Source organism: Lissotriton vulgaris, chromosome 7 (assembly GCF_964263255.1).
Source record: "Lissotriton vulgaris chromosome 7, aLisVul1.2, whole genome shotgun sequence".
NCBI lineage: Eukaryota > Metazoa > Chordata > Amphibia > Caudata > Salamandridae > Lissotriton > Lissotriton vulgaris.
The window spans coordinates 1574763434-1574778357 of record NC_141695.1 but is presented as its reverse complement, the minus strand read 5'-3'; positions in this window follow the sequence as shown (position 1 = coordinate 1574778357).

The window sequence follows — 14924 nt, the reverse complement described above, 5'->3', positions numbered from 1 at the left end:
GTTTAGACGCTGATCTGTTAAGGGGCTGATGGTGTCACAAGTGGCTTTATTTTTTAGTTTAACTCTTATTGCCGGCAGAGAGATCTGCAAATTATGGAAGGATGCTAGCCCGCCTCTCTATGAAAACTGGCTGCGTGCAGCATTGGGTATTCCGCGCTTAGAATCTGCCACGGCACATAATGTAAATAGCAGAGTTTGGGAACCTTTGACAGTGTGGGGCAGAGAAATTAGGCTGGTCTAAGGCCCTGAGAGGTCCTATGATTACACCATGCCTCGGACAAAGGGGCAGGCCGGGCCGGCTCCAGGTGAATGCAAGAACATCAGCCCTGGGCGCCCAGGATGGATTGGGGTTATAGTGTTCATTTGCAGATGCCAATGGTGAAATGAGGACCAAAATAAAAATAAAATTATTTCTTGGTATTTATTTTGAATTAATTGGTAATTAAATTTTAATTGGTAATTAATTAATTTTATATTATTTAATTTTTGGGTAATTTAATTCTCTAGCGGGTTGTGGGTTTATAGGGGAATAGGCTGGGAAGTAATTTAATTGTAATTAATTAAACATGTTAATTTATTCATTGGTATTTATTTTGAATTAATTGGTAATTGAAGTTTAATTGGTAATTATTTAATTTGTAATTGTTAATTAATTTTTAATTGTTAATTTATTTTTATTAATTGATTCATTTGTAATTATGGCCCTACATAAACTCTTTTGGACTTACTCTCGTCCTGCAGCTGGTTCGGGGAGTGAAGTGACGCTGCCTGCTTGTGTTCCGTATCCCTGGTGGGACTCGTGGTCCCAGGGTGCTCCGGCTCCTTTCCTCGCCGTCAGAGGGCCTAATTGACATCAGCTGCTGCTGCTGGGGGAGGCGCTGTCATCGCGCTACAAAGCGCCACCTTCCTCCACGCAGCGCGGGGCCCTACAGAAACTTTTTGGGACTTACTCTCGTCCTGCAGCTGGTTCGTGGAGTGAAGTGACGCTGCCTGCTTGTTTTCCGTTTACTTGGTGGGTCTCGTGGTCCCAGGGTGCTCTGTCTCCTTTCCTAGCGGTCAGAGGGCATAATTGACATCAGCTGCTGCTGCTGGGGGAGGCGCTGTCATCGCGCTACAAAGCGCCGCCTTCACACACGCAGCGCGGGGACCTATCAGAAGCTCTTTTGGACTTACTCTCGTCCTGCAGCTGGTTCGTGGAGTGGAGTGACACTGCCTGCTTGTGTTCCATTTTCCTGGTTGGACTCGTGGTCCCAGGGTGCTCCGGCTCCTTTCCTCGCCATCAGAGGTCCTAATTGATATCAGCTGGTGCTGCTGGGGGAGGCGCTGTCATCGCGCTACAAAGAGCCGCCTTCCCCCATGCAGCGCGGGGCCCTACAGAAACTCTTTTGGACTTACTCTCGTCCTGCAGCTGGTTCGTGGAGTGAAGTGATGCTGACTGCTTTTGTTCCGGTTCCCTGGTGGGACTCGTGGTCCCAGGGTGCTCCAGCTACTTTCCCCGCCGTCAGAGGGCCTAATTGACACCAGCTGCTGCTGCTGTGGGAGGCGCAGTCATCACACTATAAAGTGCCGCCGTCCCCCATGCAGCGCGGGGCCCTACAGAAACTCTTTTGAACTTACTCTCGTCCTGCAGCTGGTTCGTGGAGTGAAGTGACGCTGCCTGCTTGTTTTCCATTTCCCTGGTGGGACTCGTGGTCCCAGGGTGCTCCTGCTCCTTTTCTCGCCGTAAGAGGGCCTAATTGACATCAGCTGCTGCTGGGGGAGGCACTGTCATCGCGCTACAAAGCGCCGCCTTCCCCCATGCAACGCGGGCGCACACGGGTGAATCCGGGAGAAGCCCGGGAAAAGGGCAGGCCGTCTGTGGCCGTCCGGGGCCGGGAGAGCCTGGGCTGGCCCATATCCCTTGGTCCTGGGCTCCCAATGACTGATTGACTTTTTGGTGGTAACCTCTTACAGTTTTACTGTATAGTGAAAATTGTATTTTATTTACAAAGTTTTTAACTGTATCTTAGTGCCTAAATCTTTGTTTTTGCTGGTACCTTTATATTGCCTTGTTGCTAATACAGCCCTTCGGGCCCAATCTTGTTTAAGAATATGGGGAAGAATATCCCCCCCACAACCTCCCCTTGCTACAAAGCAAAGAGCAGTAGTAAATACTCCCCTCCCAAGTCTAACAGCTATTGACAGAATGCTGCAAATAACTATAGGGGTGGTTGCGTCTGCCATCGAAAACACAGAAAGGCGCCTTTCCCTTCCAGCTGGTATGTTACCCCCCTTGCCCGCTGTCAATGCATCTATGCTTACAATAAATTCCCAGGACTCGATATTGTCGCCATCCTTTATTGGTTTGCCGGGTGTCCAATCTATTCCTTCAACCCATGAAATTGAACCTACACTGCATAATCTGCCACCCAAACCGTTCCCTCCCTTAACTAGGTTATCTTTGACACCTACAATTTTGCCAAAAAACGTATCTTTTGAGCCTCCTTTTTTAATTGACAATCTTGCAGAGAAGGTAGGGTGTGATCCCTCTTAAGCCCGATATCTGTATCACTTTTGAGTGGGAATAGCGACGGCCCACACGTAACTACTAGAGGGCAAAAGGCAAGGCGAAAACAAAAGCATATAAATAAGGAAGGGTCCTCTGTAAAAAATGTTAAAGGGAATGGCAGTTATAAACAGAATAAAGCTGCTCGAAAACCAATTGGAGCGAAAGGAAATAAGGGCAACGGTCAGACAGAGATTGTTTTTCCCCGAACTAGTATAGGTAATCTAGTAGCTGATGAGAATTTCTGGGGAAGAATGGAGATTTTGTTAACAACACTCCTTGAGCCCATTTGTTTAAACATTACTAATATAGAAACAAGGGTAATTAGTATGCAGGAAAAACTTGTTAGCAGTCATCAGTCCACTCAGAATAAACAATATACTATATCACCTCAATTAACTTCAGTTAATATAAATGAAATTTCTAACAGTACCTCACGGGATCTAGTCACCCAAGTTCAGCATTAAAAAAATAGAGAGGTTAACAGATGATTGGAACCTAAAAAGCCAGGGGAAAATATTGATACTAGCGTAGCAGGTCCTTCGGGTTCTGCTCGAGGAAACAGTAACAATAGTAATACTACAAATAATACAAGAACTGTCAAGGCCCCCCAAGAGGATAATGAAACCTTATCTCTACCAGTTTTTAATTTACCGCCTGAAGCTACACCTTACACAGTTGTATTAGCTAATGTTCCACCTCTTCTCCCAAACGTCTTTAAACATTGGTCGACTTTAAGGAACAAATCCCTTCATTTTCTATCTACAAAGCTTGGACTTAAGAATTCACTATTTTCCGAATTTAAGATGGTTAGAAGGGTTAGCTGGTTACGCACGTGGGGACTGTGTAATTTTAACATTTTGGTCGCTGCTACTGGTTCGCAACATAATCGAGAGGGGCTTTATTGGGTCAGTTGATACTGAGTTCATTAACATTCTCCCCCTCAGTTTCTTTTATTGCCCCCCGTGTCCTGATAGGTGTGCAGGCCCCTACGGACCAGCATTAAACTCTATGGGTCTTGTGGAGGAAGATATTGTGTTCCGACATCTAATCCTTTTGAGATTCTTAGTGGTTTAGAGAACAACGATTGACTGCCAATAGACACCCCAGCAAATTGTTCTGACATAATAGTTGATCCCATGCTTGTCTGCAGCTATGGGGATAATGTAATGGAAGGGATGGAGAAAGTTTCCAATACGAATATGATAGGAATTGAGCATAGAGGGGGGGAAGGTGGCCCTGGAGGGTGGGCTAGAGGTAGGGAGTACATACGGGCCTGAGACATTATTAGTAGGTGCTAGTCCCATTGTTTCTGTCTCTCCCCCATTTGTCCTACCTTTAAGTAATGTCATCTCTTGGAACATTGCCAGCACTAAGTCCAAAATTGGTAACCCACTTTGTCAGGATTTTATTCAGACTCATGATCTGATTTGTCTCCAGGAAACATGGAGTAGGAAACCAATCCACCTTAATGGGTATAAGACTTTTCATACTCCAGCTGTTGTTGTTACACATAGGAGAGCGAAGGGGGATTGAGTATATATTTGTCAAACAAGTTAAACATAAAAAGGGTAACAGGCTCAGAGCCTGTTAAAGATATTTATTTTCAACTTCTGATACTTGTTTTGGATTCTGACACTCCAACTGCCCTGCTTGATTTATATAATAACATCCCCCACGGACGAAGTATCTAATGTCCTTAGAAAGCTGGATAAAGCCCTGTCGTTACAGGGTAACATTTCCAGACATGACTTGATGATTCTTTTTGTGGGAGATTTTAACTGCGCCTTATGTGGCATGTTGGAAGATAAAAGGTGTGGAACAACATAGAAAGAGGGTTTGTGTCAGTCACATTTTAATCACTCCCTTCTGGGTGAACAGTTTAATGAATTATTTGGTAAATTGGATTTGGGATTTGCAAATGAAGTTTGTGTGCTACCATCTTCCTTATCCTCAACATTTAACAGGAGGGGTTGTACTTCTACTATTGATTATGCTCTTGTAACGAATAAGCACGCTGACAGAATTTATTCTTTTAAGGTCTCAGATATTGTTTCAAGTGATCATTTTCCGCTATGTGTGGCCATCTTGATCCCAACGAAGTCCCCTTTAATGCGCATTCTGGATAGGGACAGAGTGGATGAGAACCTGTCTATTGGTAGCATAAATGGCTACACGCTAAGATGGGCCATAGTGGACCTAACGAAACCACTTAATACAGTAATCGGCAAATTCACCTCTGAGCTAGCAATTTGCTTGGGGGAAGATTCTGCTCCTGAAATGCTTCTTTCATCCTTTTTAACCATCTCTTACGAGACAGTACAAAAACAATAGACCAAAAGGAGGCTAGTTTAACTCAAATTGTACTAGAGCCTATGCACTTCTAAAGCGAGAACTGCACAAGAAACCAAGGTGTGTTATGTAGTTTAGGAGACTCAGAAAAGAGTACAAACTCGCTGTAAAAGACAGAAAGAATATGTTGAAAGTAGAAGCCTGGGAAGCCTTACATTTAGCTTCTGAAAAAAATGATAGTGCGGGCTTTTGGAAGATTATTACATCTCCTTTTCTTAGGGAAGAGGTTGGCCCTAGAATAGAGATAGCAATTCCGGAATCGGATTGGATTGGGCATTTCGCCAAAGTGTATGAGGGAGAGGTTTTGGTAACTTCTCCTTGCATTTCTACCCTCTACTCTACCACAAGAAATTTAATGTTCACCCTAGAAGAGGTTGAAAAAGCATTGCATGCAAGTCAGGGCGGTAAGGCCCCTGGCCTGGACGGTGTCCCCATAGACATCTTTAAAGCCATCATTCCTCTGTGGGGCCCACTTCTGGTCCAGGTGCTTAATGCTAGTTGCATCACAGAATTTTGTCCCCCATTTACAAAAAGGGTGATAGACATGACCCGGGTTGTTATAGACCCATCTCCCTCTTGGAATCATTACAAAAATAGCTGGGTGGATAATTTTGGACCGTCTCCTGGTTTGGGCTGATGACAACTCGATTTTATCCGATCTACAATATGGTTTCCGTTCTGGCTTGGGAACAGTGGAACAGGGTAGTTACACAAGGGAAATACACAAGGGCAAAGAAGGGGAATTTGTTCCTGGCCTTTGTTGACCTCGCGGCCGCATTTGACGGTGTGGTTCATTTCAAGTTATAGACATTGCTGGGACAACTTGGGGTTGATGAAAATATTATTTATTTTCTTGAACGTTTTTCTAGTGACGCTTCAGCCCGCATCCGTTATGGCCTGAAGGGGGAATGCACGGACAAAATCCCAATCAGGAGTGGTGTCAGGCGGGGCTGTGTCCTGGCCCCATTCCTTTTTAATTTGTACATAAACGGTTTGGAGGAAGCCCTGTGCAGTAATAGCTTAGATCCCCCATATGTAGCCGGTCGTCCAATTCCGGCGCTTTTGTACGCTGACGATGCTGTCTTAATGTCTCGTACTCAAGTGGGTCTCCAACGCATGGTGGATAGTTTTGTCCTTTTTATGAATGATTTGGCCTTAAGAGTAAATACGTCAAAAACATTCATCATGCGCTGTGGCAGGATATTTAATGTCAAGAGGGCCATTTTTATAGCAGGACAGAAGCTTGATGCCACTAAGCAATTCTCCTACCTGTTATATTGTCTACCCAGAACAAGTCCTGGGGGCAGGCAGTAGCAGCTAAAAAATTTGCGATGGTTCGCTCGACTGCTGCCCTGAAGACTTTTGCCACAAAATTAGGTACCAGATCACCTGTGGAGTTAATTAAGATCTACAAAGCCAAATGTGTATCCGGTGCCATTCATGGGAGTGGGATATGGGGTTTTGTTGACCCTACGCCCATCCAGGTATTTAAAAACTCCTTTCTGAAATTTATCCTTGCAGCTCCTAAAAGTACTCCTAATTATAGTGTCATGCAGAATTAGTTCTTCAATTTATATCTGATTTGATTAAGCTTGAGCCTGTCCTTTTATGGCACAGGCTGTGGACCAAAGAAGAGACCAAGCTGAATAGAGATATAATGTCAGATATCTTGAAATTGGAAGGACCTATGAGGATACCATCGCTGAGCTATGTAACTAAGTTTTTAATGGATTTTGGAAAGTCAGATTACTTTCTAAACCCCTCTACTATCTCAGCCATTTCACGTAAAGACTTGAGGAAGGAGGGTTTGTCCTTTTTTGACTCCTTAGGAATAACAGCTGAGGTTTTAAAAACGACTGTCCTGCAACATCAATTGTTATTAACCACTTTTAATATTCAACCCTAATTGGTTCACGTCCCTAGCAACTATGATAGATTTTTATTATCCCGTTTTAGATTTGGTATATTTCATAGACTGGTTAGTTTTCCGGCAGTAAATGACTGATCGTATGTACTACAGCCCTGTCCTTGTGATAATGTGTCACCCCAAAGTACCATGCATGTTCTCTTATTTTGTAAATATTACAGCCCACTTAGGCGTAGTATTTTACTGCCCTTATTGAGAGAGATGGGCTACCGTCAATGTCGTCTGGCTGTGCTATGTACTCAATATTTGGATAATCATCGATGTGTTGCTACAATCACACTGTTTCTGAAAAGAGTGATGTACAGTAGAAAAACCATGATTATTTAGTGCATTTTAGAGAAAGGATGCCTTTAATGGAATTTTGCCTTCAATTAACTTTTTTGTACGGCATGGAGATATTGTAAAATGAAGTATAATGAATTTTAATGAAATGATGTTGATAATTATGTATGCTTTTATGATTGCTTTTAAACAATCGAATAAAGTTATATTTGATTGATGCTTATTGTATTAATTTTTTTCTGTAGCGGGTTGTGGGTTTATAGGGGAATAGGGTGGGAAGTAATTTAATTGTAACTAAGTAGATCATTTTTATTTATTTATTGGTATTAATTTTTAATTTCTTGTTAATTAATTGATAATTGGTAATTAATTTGTATTAATAGGTAATTAATTTAATAACTAATATTGATGTGTATTTTTAATTGATTAATTGTTACATAATATTAAATTGGTAATTTATTTCAATTTATTTATTCTTGGTATTGATATTTAATACATTTTTAATAATATATTACATCTTTACTTTCCCTACTTTTGCAGTCTCTGGAGTGGGAATAGTAATTTGTACCCTTCCGCTATCCAACGTTTTCCCTATTGTTGCACTCACTGGAGTGGGCATAGTAATTTTTACCCCTACGCTATCCAACGCTTTCCCTACTATTGCACTCTCCGGAGTGGGAATAGTAATTTGCACCCCTACGCTATCCTACGTCTTCCCTACTGTTGCACTCACTGGAGTGGGAATAGTAATTTTTACACCTACGCTATCCAACGCTTTCCCTACTGTTACACTCACTAGAGTGGGAATAGTAATTTTTACCCCTACGCTATCCAACGCTTTCCCTACTGTTGCACTCTCTGGAGTGGAAATAGTAATGTTTACTCCTACGCTATCCAACGCTTTCCCTACTGTTGCACTCTCTGGAGTGGTAATAGTAATTTTTACCCCTACGCTATCCAACGCCTTCCCTACTGTTGCACTCTCTGGAGTGGGAATAGTAATTTTTACCCCTGCGCTATCCAACGCTTTCCCTACTGTTGCACTCACTGGAGTGGGAATAGTAATTTTTATCCCTACGCTATCCAACGCTTTCCCTACTGTTTTAACAAATAAGATTGTATGGTTTTTTTTTATAACTTAAATTAATGATTTAAAAATTGTAAGGTTTTTTAAGTATTTTTAAGTATATTTCAGTTATTTTTTTCAATATTGTTTTAATTTTATATTATTTTTAAGAAATTCGATATTTTTACAAAGTATATATTTTTAAACAATATTTTGGATTCGATATTTTTGTACTTACCTGTTTGTAGATAGGAATTTTATATTTTGTCTTTCGATATTTTGGCATGGATATTTTTGGTAGTCTATATTTTGGTTCCTCGATATTAAGTCAGTGATCCGATCTCCATAGGTCGACTAGATTTAAATTTGAAATTAGATTTTTAATAACCCTTCGTGCTTTAGGGGTTGCTATTGTGTAGCTTAGGTTGGAACTATCTTTTACTGGGTCGAGTCTTACATTGAAGTCCCCTCCTATTATCAGGGGGGGGTTTACCAGCATTAAACTCCCTTGTAGTTTAGCTAAAAATGAAGGGTTATCCGTATTTGGGCCATAAGAAGATGAACAGCTCATCTCAGCTCCCCAAAATCTAAGGGCAATTACCCATCTACCAGATTGGGCAGTTTGAACAGACTTGATTCTGCAAGGGAAACTCTTCTTAACCACAATTGCTACCCCACGGCTGCTCAGTGATTGTTGTGAGATACAGAAATAGAAACACTGTACCCATGGAGACTTTGCATAAACCGCATGAAACTCTGATGGGTTTAAATGTGTCTCCTGCTGTAAACATATCTGTACTGGTGCAAGCTCTAAATACATTAAAATCAATCTTCACTTGCACTGACACCTCAGGCCGTTTAGTTTCCAAGAAATACAGTGAATCTTAAGGCCATTTTTCACGCTACCCGTCGTGCTAATGCACATCATTGTAGTTAATGCCCTTTCTTTATTGCTCCCTTATTGAAAAAGTGATAATTGAGGTGCGGTGAGGATTTTTTAAATTATTTTTTATTTTGTCCCTACTCTGCTCCCCACCCAGTGCTTCCTCGATATTAAGTCAGTGATCCGATCTCCATAGGTCGACTAGATTTAAATTTGAAATTAGATTTTTAATAACCCTTCGTGCTTTAGGGGTTGCTATTGTGTAGCTTAGGTTGGAACTATCTTTTACTGGGTCGAGTCTTACATTGAAGTCCCCTCCTGTTATCAGGGGGGGGTTTACCAGCATTAAACTCCCTTGTAGTTTAGCTAAAAATGAAGGGTTGTCCGTATTTGGGCCATAAGAAGATGAACAGCTCATCTCAGCTCCCCAAAATCTAAGGGCAATTACCCATCTACCAGATAGGGCAGTTTGAACAGACTTGATTCTGCAAGGGAAACCCTTCTTAACCACAATTGCTACCCCACGGCTGCTATTTGATTGTTGTGAGATACAGAAATAGAAACACTGTACCCATGGAGACTTTGCATAAACCGCTTGAAACTCTGATGGGTTTAAATGTGTCTCCTGCTGTAAACATATCTGTACTGGTGCAAGCTCTAAATACATTAAAATCCATCTTCACTTGCACGGACACCTCAGGCCGTTTAGATTCCAAGAAATACAGTGAATCTTAAGGCCATTTTTCACGCTACCTGTCGTGCTAATGCACATCATTGTAGTTAATGCCCTTTCTTTATTGCTCCCTTATTGAAAAAGTGATAATTGAGGTGCGGTGAGGATTTTTTAAATTATTTTTTATTTTGTCCCTACTCTGCTCCCCACCCAGTGCTCCCCACCCTCCTTCTCCCTTGCCCTCCCTTAAGTGCCCCTTTAATCCCCCATACCTCCCTTTACCCTGAGGAACCCTCCCTTCCAATAGGCTAAGCCTATTCGGGTGTTGCTCCCTCGGACTTCTTTCCCTAACTGGGAATTATAAATATCTCACGGGCCAGGGAAACCAAACCCCCAGACTAAGCCGCTATCTCACTCTCTTACTTCCCACCCTGTTTTTCATGCTGAATTTTGGCAATGAGTGTATCGACTTCTTTTGAGGATCGTAACATGTGCATATGGTTATTCCACATTACCCAAAGGGTAGCAGGAAACCTTAATTGCGCTTTTGCCCCAAGGCTATTGAGCTCATCCAGTCTCTTCCCCAGCTCCCACTGTCTTGTGGCCGTTATGTGAGAAATATCTGATCTAATGGAAAAAGAGAAAGAGGGTGGTCGGAAGGTGGTGAAGAAATAATCTCTTCCTTTAGTGCCGCTGAAAGGATGAGCTCCTTAACAGAATATAAAAAAAAGTTCACTAAGATTTTATGTGTTTTTTGCTTCCCAATCTTTCTTTTAAAAGGATTCATGTGGACCCTTTGAATCTCATAGTTGAGGTCTATAATCTGTGGGTTTCTAAGGACTGTGGCCTTGAACAAGGCAATCAAGAACCCCTTTATTTCCTCCCCTTCCACTGCCTCTGGGACATTCAGGAGTTTCAGATTATTTCGGCTCGAATGCTTCTCTAGGCGTTCCAGGTCGTTCTTCAGTTCTTTGTTCTGGGAAGAGAGAGATTCTAACCTAAATGAGGTAGACGCTAGTGATTCTTTCAATTTTGGGATATCTTCCTCAAGTGTTTCAGTCCTAGCCGTGATCTCCTCCAATTTTATAGCAAGGGCCTCACAAGATGACCGAATTCCTACCTGGTTCGCCTCTGAGACTGTAAATCGAGTAGCCATTTCTGCCTGACTTGCTTCAGAAACTGTGAATCTAGATGCCATCTCTTCCTTCATAGCCAACACCAAATCCGCTAATGAATGTGGATTTAAAGTTGAAGTAGGGGGACTTAAATCCTTCTGGTTGAGGTCTTGCCCTTCTTCCACATTCCTTTGTCCTTGATCAGTTTCTTGAGCTGCTTCTTCGTGTTCCTCTAGCACTAAAAATCTGTTAGTGTGATCTATCTCTGGGTGGATATCCCGTTCCGGCAGCCTTGCTGAGGCAGACTTTTTAGGCTGGGTGGTTTGTTCTTGGGTTACATGTTTTGATCCACAAATCTTAGCCATCTTTATCTTCGCTGAAAGAGCTGCACTGCATATCAGATCTTCTGACTGAAACTACAAGGAGAAGAAGGACTGGTCAGCTGGAACCCTGGTCTGCACCCCAAAGGATTGTACTCTGAAGGACTGCACCTACTGCACACTTGGAACTACATCCCTAAGGACTTTGACTTCCTTCAAGAAGGATTAGGGAGTGGACTCCCTGCAAGCTACAGGTTAACGGACCCCACCTGCCTCATCTCCACAAAGAAGTTCATCCTGGAGTGTGTCCAGTGTTTTTTTTAAGGATTTGGCCTGGTGCATTTTGGGAATTATAGTCCCAAAAATCCCAAGGGCCATCTCAGAGATTTTAGACCCCTAGATTGCTGTTGTGGGGACTTTTAACCCTCAAGGAGACGTTCTGGAAGAAGTTCCAAATGTTTGCAGAAGTTTAGAATAACTTTTGTAAAAAGCTCCATAGGTTGACCAGGTGCATTGTGGGAGGAACACCAGAGCATCTGAACCCTTGGCTGGTGCAGTGGACTACTTTCCTGCATCAAGAAACACTTCTAGAAGTAAGTGTGAAGAACTCTTGACTTTGTCCCGTCCATCACAACCTTTTTTAACCCTTTGAGCGCTATTTGCTTCTAATCACTAGAATTACTTTTATTCTTTAAAACATTCATATCTCTGGTTCTCGACATTTGATTTTTGTCATTTTGGTATCCACTCTTTCATAAAAATATGATTTATGTGTATAAGGGGGAGTTGGATTTGTATTGTGTGTTGTGTCTTGCTTATCGTATATATAGGTGTTTTTGAATGCTTTACACACCTGTCTCCTAAGCCTGCCTGCTCATTAGCCAGCTACCAATGGTTGAGCAAGGGAATAATTTATTTAGACCCTAACTGAACCTCTTATTGTGTTTGTGGCCTTATTACTAGTGGTAAGTTCCTACTTATCACTACTAATAAACCACTTTCCAATACTTAGAATTCACAAACAATGGCCTGGACAGGAAGGAGGTCACACCTCTCTTCCTGACAGGATGTCTAGTGAAGTGGCACATCACGGTGGTGAGCTTCAAAGGTTGTACCACCTGTGATATGCAATCAGGTTGTCTCCTAAAGTAGGAAACAACCCTCCCACTACCCCTAGGCAGATTTGCACCCGGACAGGTGAGAAAATTAGGTAATCAGCTAGCCACACATCCAGAGTGGGCTAGCTGGTCTGTTCGGATGTATGACGTTACAACGCATACTATTACAACGCATGCTTTTACAACTCATTTTTTACCACACATGTACCTTTACAGCAAATGTCTTTAAAACGCATACCATTACAACGCGATATAGTAAAAGTAATGTATAAGTACCATTACAACGAAAACACATATAGCGCATACCATTACAAAGCATAAAAAACGATATTCATATATTTTTTTTTTTTGTAAAATAAATCCTGGCACTGGATGCAGGGAAAATAGGGGTTTTGGGTGGGGAAGTGTATTAAAATGTGGTAATAAACTGAACGTAAATTTCAAATAAAACAAGGCTTTTTTAAATTAATACGCAAGTATTAAAATTAATACGCAAGTATTAAAATAAATAATCACTTTTGGAAAACAATAAAAATGAAAGAAAAAAAATAATTTAAATATTATTTTCAAAATAATATTATTCGATATTAAAAACATAACTTTACGAAAACAATAACAAAATACCAAACACATATCTGCCATTTTAGATACTAAGCACAAAACATAAGTCCTACAACTCTTTTCATTAATGGCTGGAAACAAAATGGAGGACAAAACGCTATTTCAAACACAAAACACACACTTTTAAATAGATAAATTAAATTACATGTTTTCGCTGCAAATAAAAGGATAAAAAAACAAGTTCAAAAACATCGTTTCTGAAAATTTTACGTCACACACAAAAATCTATAAATACGAGTAAGACACCATCTTGAAATCAGTTGTTTTTCAACTCCCAGAGAGACCAGTCGCAAATAACTGACCCTCTGATCTCTTGCCACAGAGACGACCTGAAGCCAAACAAAGACTAATCCATTCAAACATACAAGTAAGTTTCCAGTTAAATAAAAAATAAGCAAAGCATTATTCACAATGAATTTACGTTTAAATATAAAGGTAACACATTTTTCTATTTCAGAATTATAAAATATTACCAATCAACAAATTTCATCATTTCAACCTAACCACTATATACTCACAGATGTAAGTCCATTTGTTTTTTATAAATAACGTTGCAATATATCTGCTAAACCACCATAAAGTACCGTTTTCAAATGTCGTAACATAAAAAGTAATAGTCACAATAGTATAACCCGTTTTTTTAAATTTCTCTCATGACACTGTCTCAATTTTATTTTAGTGATGTAGGTTGGTGAATAAAATATTTGTTTTTTGAAAAACAATGTAATTATTACTTCATGGTTTTCGCATATTATAAATATTAAACAAAGGTCTAATTTATTCTTTTCTCAGAAAAATCAATAAATGTGAAGTACCCAAAAACAGCACCGATAGAGTGTTGCTCAAAATGAGGAGCAAAACTCTATATTTCCAAATTCAAAAAGGTACATTTTAATAATTACTTTCCACATAATGTTTTTTAAGAGGAATGCAGTTCCCTAACTACAAAAAAATTATAAAATTTTTAAATTAAAAAGTAAATTCAGCAAAATTGTTTAAAACATCTGCAATCATTGTACTGAAATATGTAAAACGATGTCTGCAAACATAATGGACTGTTGGATAATCCTTGTCTCCTAGATCCTTGATACCTGTAATGAATACTGTTTTTATGTTTTTAACTATTTACATATGTTGTTTTTATGACTGTATGTCTGTCTTTTATCGCATGTATTGCCAAAATAAAGGAATTTGATGATGATGATGATATCAAATAACATAAAAAAAATACCAAGGAAACAATTAAAAAGGTAAATTTTTCTATTAATATCCTTGACCGCAAAAATCATTGTTTCCTAAAACCTCTTTTTTTCAGCAGAACAAGCAAAAGGACCATATTAAAAAATAAACAATAAATAATCATGTTTCTCTTTCTTTCAACAAGAAAAAGCACTCTTCAATTTCAAGCTCAAAATCAAAGCCAAGAGCGCAAAACTAAAGAACCAAAGGGAAAACGCTTTAATAAAACGTTTAAAATGGACATTATTGTAATTTTTAAATGCAAAAAATCCAAAAAATAACGTTCCAATGTTCAAGAAAAAATTCAGTGTGTTTTGCTAACAAGAACAATAAAGTTTTAAAAAGTGTTTGAAAACCAGTATATGAATAAATAAATGATTTAAAAATATCAATTACATCTTAGACAAAAACTGAAACCCTCCAATCTTTAAAGGTAAATGTGTCCAAAAAGCAACATTATAAAAATAAATAAATGTGTAGCAGTAGGGAAACTGTTTGATAGTGAAGAGAAACCATTACCAAATATTACTCCTGGAAGGTGTAGAAGTAGAAAAATTGTGAGATAGTGTAGGGGGTACCATTTACTATTATAACTCCAGTAAGATGTAGCAGTAGGGAAAGTGTGGGATAGTGTAGGGGTACGATTTACTATTGTTACTCCAGAAAGGTGTAGCAGTAGGGAAAGTTTGGGATAGTGTAGGGGTACCATTTACTAATCTAACTCCATGAAGGTGTAGCAGTAGGGAAAGTTGGTGATAGTGTTGGGGTTCCATTTACTATTCT